The sequence below is a fragment of the Rosa rugosa genome, chromosome 2 (assembly GCF_958449725.1).
Source record: "Rosa rugosa chromosome 2, drRosRugo1.1, whole genome shotgun sequence".
NCBI lineage: Eukaryota > Viridiplantae > Streptophyta > Magnoliopsida > Rosales > Rosaceae > Rosa > Rosa rugosa.
The window spans coordinates 19,377,499-19,384,847 of record NC_084821.1 but is presented as its reverse complement, the minus strand read 5'-3'; the positions used below and the strand labels follow the sequence as shown (position 1 = coordinate 19,384,847).

The window sequence follows — 7,349 nt, the reverse complement described above, 5'->3', positions numbered from 1 at the left end:
GAAGCAACATTGAGCGTATCCAACACCATATCACAAATTGGTGGACATCCAAGGGAGAGTGTTGTAAATATAATAAATGTGGCTGTCCACATAAATTCTCATATTTCATGTCTTTAGGATGTAAACTTAACTCTTATATAAAGGAGTCTATGAGAATGAATAAGATAGTAAAGATACACACATCTACATTTCCTCCTTACTATCTCTCTATATTCTATTATTCCTACAAACGTAAGTTTCTAGTTTATAACAATAATAAGATTTTAGGTGAAGTAATTAACTCTAAAAGCTAAGATTACACAAGAAGAGACTTACATTATCACAAGAACAATAATTTTGTTGTCACATTTGTAATTGTGTGTATAACATACATGTATGTACCTTAAGCTTTCTCTAAAGTTATGTCCGACAGCTCCTTCTTAATTGTGAAAAAAGCTAATAATAACACAGCAAGGTCAACTCATGAATCCCAGCACCAAAAACAACCAAAACAAGAAAAATAATGAGAAGCTTTGATTTGTGAAGGGAAGGTGACCCACTTGAACTATTGAAGCATCAAATCAGAGCAAATATTTCATCTAAATTGGGCCATGCTAATAGCTCTTGTACAACTTGCAAATCATCATCATCATCATATCCTCTTGTACCCTTCTTCCTTAAGTTTGTGGCAAGCAAATTATGCATGGGGTTATCTCATGTGGGTTAACTAATTTATGTTTGCCTGAAGTGGGAGTGCATGACATAAGTGAAAACAAAGCAATCATGTACTTCTTTATTTACCCACAACCACTTGATCAAATCGATCTCGTCTGTTTTTCCTGCATTCCCAAGCAAACTAGTAGCTCTGACAGCATAATCTACCTCTCCATTCATTCCCGACAATGACAGGCATGTTAATGCACTCTTTCACCTAATGCATCATCCTTCCCACCTCTAATAAAAACCTCTTCTTCCCCCTGAAAACACATCAAACACATTCATTCAGAACAAAAATAATATCAAACACTTAGGTGTGCAAGATGATGAAGCAGCAGCTACAATCTCTTTTCTCACTCCCATTGCTATTCATCCTCCTCTCCCACTGCACCGGAATCTCAGCTCAAGGCCCAGCTGCAAGCCCAATGGCAGGTCCGATAGCCGATGCTCCAGCACCGCCGGGACCAACCAACGTCACCAAAATCCTTGAAAAATCCGGCGGCTTCGACCTCTTCATCCGCCTGTTGAAAACCACCCAAGTCGACGGCCAACTCTACAGCCAACTCAACAACTCCGACAGCAAATTGACCATCTTGGCCCCAACTGACTCTGCCTTCTCGAAACTCAAATCAGGGTCTCTCAACTCCCTCACCGACTCTCAGAAGGATCAGCTCTTGCAGTTCCATCTCATCCCAGATTTTCTCACCATGTCAAACTTCCAAACTCTCAGCAACCCGGTTCGAACCCAAGCCGGAGACCAGTTTGAGTTCCCGCTAAACATGACCACATCTGGAAACTCAGTGAACATTACCACTGGTCTTGTCAACACTTCAATTTCAGGCACTGTGTATACGGATAACCAACTGGCGATTTATCAGGTGGACAGTGTGCTACAGCCTTATGGGATTTTCGCTCCAAGCCTCTGCCCCCTTCCCCAGCACCGGCACCGGAAAAGGCAAAGCCTAAAAAAAAGTCCGAAAGCCCAGTTGCCGCTGTGAAATCTGCTGCAGGGTCGGTAGTCTGTGATCTCTCCAGAAATGGGTTGGTCTCCATTGGAGTTGCTGTGGTGTTTGCAGCGGTAATGTTTTTGTGACAATGAGATTGATTGAAGAACTGGGTGAGTATGGTTTGAAATAATTGTTGTCTCTATGTGCCAGTTTGTGATCATTTAGCTTCTTTCTGGGGTTGTCATTTTGTCGGTTGCTTTGTATTTGTATCATATGCATTTGCGTTTTGCTATTCCTTCTGTATATTTTGGAAACCTTTGTACAATTCTTGGAGAAAGTTTGCTATTCATCTCAAGCATTTATGTTTCAAGTAGGAGTACTATTTTGGATTTTGCTTAACAAAAAGAATGATCATACTTAATTGAACTATACGAAACAACGTACGGTACCATTCAGCCAATTTAAGAATCCAAATATATTCTTGCTTAATTATGTTGCTCGTAAACCAAGGTACAACAGTGTTACAAAAAAAAAAAACCAAATGTAAGTATGTAACCAACATTTGACGTGTACGTGCGGGATTTTGTAGGGTACTTCACTACTTTGCCATCAACGTCTACTTACAGACCAATTGTATTTCCATTTTTTTTTTTGGGTCAAATAGCTCATTCATTACTGATCATTGCCGATGGGAGACCGGTCGCCATTGTCACTAGGAGGACCCGTACGGTAGCAATTCTCAAGTGTAGAGTTAAATATATAGATCTAGGTCGAGAGAACTCCAATGGACAAATATGAGGGCGGGATTGTGGACAAAGCTTAGGAAAAACTCACCATAGAAGGTGGAAAAAACGTTGCCAACACTCAAGTCGGCAGAGAGAAAAAAAGGTGGAGCTCAAAAGGATTGGAGTTGATCTAAATTAATTGCATTTCATGCACGTACTCATAAATGAATGATTTAGTTGTGATCTACCATCAAAAGGTAGTCTACAAGGCTGTTCCTACTTACGTTTGTTACTTGGATTACACTAGATTTAGAGTTTAACGTGCTAAATCTAGGGATGGCAAAAATCCTCATTCGGTAGGGTACCCATCAGGTATTCGACCCTAATGGGAAGAAATTCGGGGAAAATCGGGTAACGGAGATGGGGATCCCCAGTATTCGAATTCTGAAATCGGGTACGGGGCAGGGATGATATTTTGATCCCCATCCCCATACCCACCCAATAAGAATTATCTGAAATATATATATATGTCTGAAATCGGGTACGGGGCAGGGATGGTATTTTGATCCCCATCCCCATACCCACCCAATAAGAATTATCTGAAATATATATATATATATATATATATATATATATATATATACGTATATATATATATATACGTATATATATATATACGTATATATATATATATATACGTATATATATGTATATATATACGTATATATATACATATATATATATACGTATATATATATATATATATTTATTTATTTATTTATTTATTTATCTTTTGATATTTATGTAAACTTTTTGTCAATATTTAAATTCTGTTAATAAACATAAAAATGATGATTCTTTTAATAAAAGATCTTCTTCAACATGTCAATTTTCCTTGATTGAAATAAGAAATTTATTTTATTTTGATGTTTGATTTTAACTTCATATTTTACAATCCATAATTATTTGTATGAATTTTTATATAATAAATTAGTAATATTGTTAATGGGGATTGGGGTGGGTATAGGGACCTAATCCCCAATGGGGATGAGGACGGGGAATCCCCAGTATCTTATTACGGGGATTGGGGCGGATAAGGGGATGGGGAATGAAATCGGGTATGGGGATGGTAACTTAATCCCCTTACCCTACCCTCCCCATTGCCATCCCTAGCTAAATCTATGAAAATTCTTTTATGCACCGGCAGTGTAAGTGAATAAGCACTTATTAGGTGATCTCAGCCCTTGATATTCGCAGTTAACATTTTCTTTAATAACCAAAAAGTGCAGTTGACGTTATCTAGCCGTCCATTTCTATCAGTGCAAGTGCATTTCGATGCTCTAATTCTCTTCCTGCTAAAATTTTCTTTTATTATCAAATATTGAATTTAATGATGAGAGAGAGAATTCCAGATAATATATATAACAAATTTTCAGGTGCTTGACAGTAGCCTCATTAAAACCTTTCCTAAAAAGGCACTTGGGTTGAAATTAAACCAAGCAGGAGAACCTCATAATTTCAAGTGCATTCTCATCTTATGAATTTCTGATCGATTAACTTACATTCGATGTTATAATGTTTATATAAAAGTTCTTTATTTTTAGTTTAATAATTGTATGTTAAAGACATGATGATTCCCCTCATCATTATTCGTTTTTCAACATTGCAAATGTGTGTTCGGTTGGTGATTAGATCTCTTTTTGTTGATCCAAAAACTTAACAACTAGTGTCGATGATGTCCATCGTTGAAATCATTGACTAACTTGGAAACTCCGCAAGCATTTAAGCTCATTGAGGTTGGATCTAACATCTTGATTTGGAAAAGACCATTATCATAGTAATAATGTCGATCTAATAGCTACCAGATAATATATATACTCCGCAAGTGCATTTTTTATCACTTCTGCAGTAGCTACGACCATTTCACCAGCAGCTCCACTCCCTACATCCTTCTTAGGAACGTACCCTAGTTTTCCTAGGTTTGGACCCTTAGTTTTATTTTTGCTCCATCTTGGCCTTCCCCTATTCTTGGCTGGAGAGATATATATGAATTACCCCATTTACATTTGGAAGATCAAAACCATCATCCACCTCCAAAGGTTTAGAAAGCCGCACCGAGTTCATTTTTGATCTTTTCTAGCACGAATCAACTTTGAAGGTGGCTTCTGCCTAACACCCTAGATACTTGGAGTGACCTCCACTACAAGAGGAAATGATATCGGCGACAATCCAACGTTGTCATAAAAAATTTAAATTTCTCGCTTGACTGAAAATGCGACGATTTTGGGTTGTCGCTTAATGTGATTTACCGATTCTCGAAAGCGACAAAATTACATGGTTGTTGCATTTTCAATATGAGACGGAATTGGTTTCTCGCATATCACCACTTGTGAGACACATCAATGTGTTACCAAATACTATATGCGAGACTTTATAATTGTTACTATTTTTAATATAAGACGCTTCATTTGCGTTGCATATTCCATCTGCAAAGCTTGTATGTTTATTGCATTATCAATTTGCAACGCAATTGGTTCCTCACATATCACATCTTGCGAGACACGTAGATGCGTTACAAAAAACTATACGTGAGACTTTATATTTGTTACAATTCTTAATTGACAAGACTTTGTTTACGTTGTATATTTGATCTACAAGGCTTGTATGTTAAAACAAAAAAAATATATGTGAGGTTTCCCTTTGTTGCAAAATAATAACAAGAAGATTTTTTTTTTTTTTTTTTGGATATAGTAATATGCTAGCGGAACATATTAGCCAAAAAAAAATGCAAGAATAAATGGCCTTGCCAAAAAAGAAGAGCAAGATTGTGTGTATTTGATAGTTTACAACATGTGTAAAACGATCAATGTCCCTCCATCTTATTTTATTCATAAATTGAAGAAATTACAATATAGGAGAGGGGAACATAAATCAACACCTCTCTAAAAAAAATAGGGTCCTTGACCCAAACTTGGGGTCCCAAAGCATCACAAGAATTATTTCACTTACTTTACTAACAGATTTTTATTTCCACTAACCTAATTTAAAATGAAATAACAATTTTATCCTCAATCTATTAATAAACTACAACCACACCACTCTCCCATCTCTATCTCTTATCCCGAACTCTTTCTCCTCTCTCTCTCCTCCGCTCTCTCTCTCTTCCCTCCGCGCCATCGAGGCTCGGCGCTGAATCTCTCTGCCCCCTGCGCCGTTGTAGAGGCTCCACGCCATCTCTGTCTCTCTCCTATCTCTCTCCTCCGCGCCGTTGTCGAGGCTCTGCGCGGCGCCGTCTCTCTAGAGTACTGCGTTAGTAATAATCCACAAATCAACACGACAGATAACAAAGTTGAATAGGCCTTCATCGTTTTGGTACTAAGATTCAGTTTGAGCGGGGCAGCGGGCGATGATCATATCAGATCTTATTGCTGGTTTTATAGCCAATAAGTATTCGGCTTCTCTTCTATTCTTAATCCAATGTTCTACAGCTTTATTATAATTAATTATAGAAGGTATATCATGTTTGTTGACTTGTTCGGCGCCGATGCACAAAGTCCAGCTTTGCATTGTTATACCAAAAAAAAAAAGGGTTTTTGTCCATTTACCCCATTTCTAGGGATTTTTTTCCCACTAACCCCATTAAGTTTTTTTAATTCTCTCTTACCCAATACACTCTAAGGGAGTCTTCCCTAATACCTCATTAAGATTTTTTTTTTGTTTTTAATTTTTTTTTAATACCATTCTACCCCTAACCCCTTTGTTACTTAGAGAGAGAGAGAGAGAGAGAATATGGAAGAGAGAGAAACCATAGGAGACTTCGCCGGAGCCCGTCACCGGCCGCCGGATTCCGGTCACCGGCCGCCGGATTCAGGTCACCGGCAGCCGGATTCCGGCCAACTTTCGCCGGAATCCGGTCACCGATCGCCGGAATCCGGCGAGACTGGCTGCCGCCCACCGGAAATTGCTGAAAATCTCACCGGAAAGTTTTTTTGCCCCCAATAGACATCTATTGCCCCCCAATAGACGTCTATTGCCCCAATAGTCTATTGCCCCCTAATAGACGTCTATTGGCCCCCAATATGACGCAGTCGGAATGATCGGATTGATAACTTAGGTTTACCAGCAATAAACCTAACAAAAGGATTCTGGAGTCCACCAGAGATAAAAGAGAAAATCTCTATTTTATTGATTAAAAGTTGAAAGATGCGTTCTGCAGCCGCTTGCGGCTGCATAAATAAGAGAAAAGTATCCTAGGGCGACTAACAACGAAACCCTAAGGCCCATGGATAAAAACGAAAACAATCCAAAAATAACTAAGAAAACCAAAAACGGGTAAAATAGAAAAATGCCGTTTTGAGGCCCTAAACGATCCCGAAAGCCCGAAAAATGCTACAGCTCATGGCAAAGCGATGAGTCTTGTTTCTGGCGCGATTCCCTTTCCGGAAAGGTAAGGTGCGTCCCAATCAGACACCGAACTGCCATTTCCTGTCTACTAGTCACTTTTCGTTTTCCTCCTTTAGCACGGTCTAACTGTTGTTCAAATTGAGCCGCCATCCTCTCTGCATCAGTCTCCTCCACCTCCGAAGAACTCGACCCCGAGTTCTCATCTGGATAAAGAACCTCATCTTCACGAAACTCATGCAGGTCAGCCACATTAAAAGTGTTAGAGATACCCATAGAATCAGGTAAAGCGACAACATAAGCATTGTCGTTAATCTTCCGCAGCACCTTAAAAGGACCATATTTTCTGGGCTTCAGCTTGTTATAGGTACCAACAGGAAATCTCTCCTTCCTCAGAAATACCATCACGTCATCACCTTCTTGGAACAATTTCACTCTGCGATGTTTATCAGCTGCAGCTTTATTCTTAGCATTAGTTGCTTCCAGCTTGGCCTTAACTTCATCCCGAACAGCTTGTACATCTCTAGCCATACTATCAGCAGCAACACTAACTCCAGGAACTTTAGGAAGCTTCACCAGA

General features: G+C 38.9%; 1 pseudogene; it reads left to right on the top strand.

Moving 5' to 3' along the window:
- The first annotated feature begins 839 nt into the window (after positions 1–839).
- LOC133732003 (fasciclin-like arabinogalactan protein 12) lies at positions 840–2,013 on the top strand (annotated as a pseudogene).
- The last annotated feature ends 5,336 nt before the right edge of the window (positions 2,014–7,349 follow it).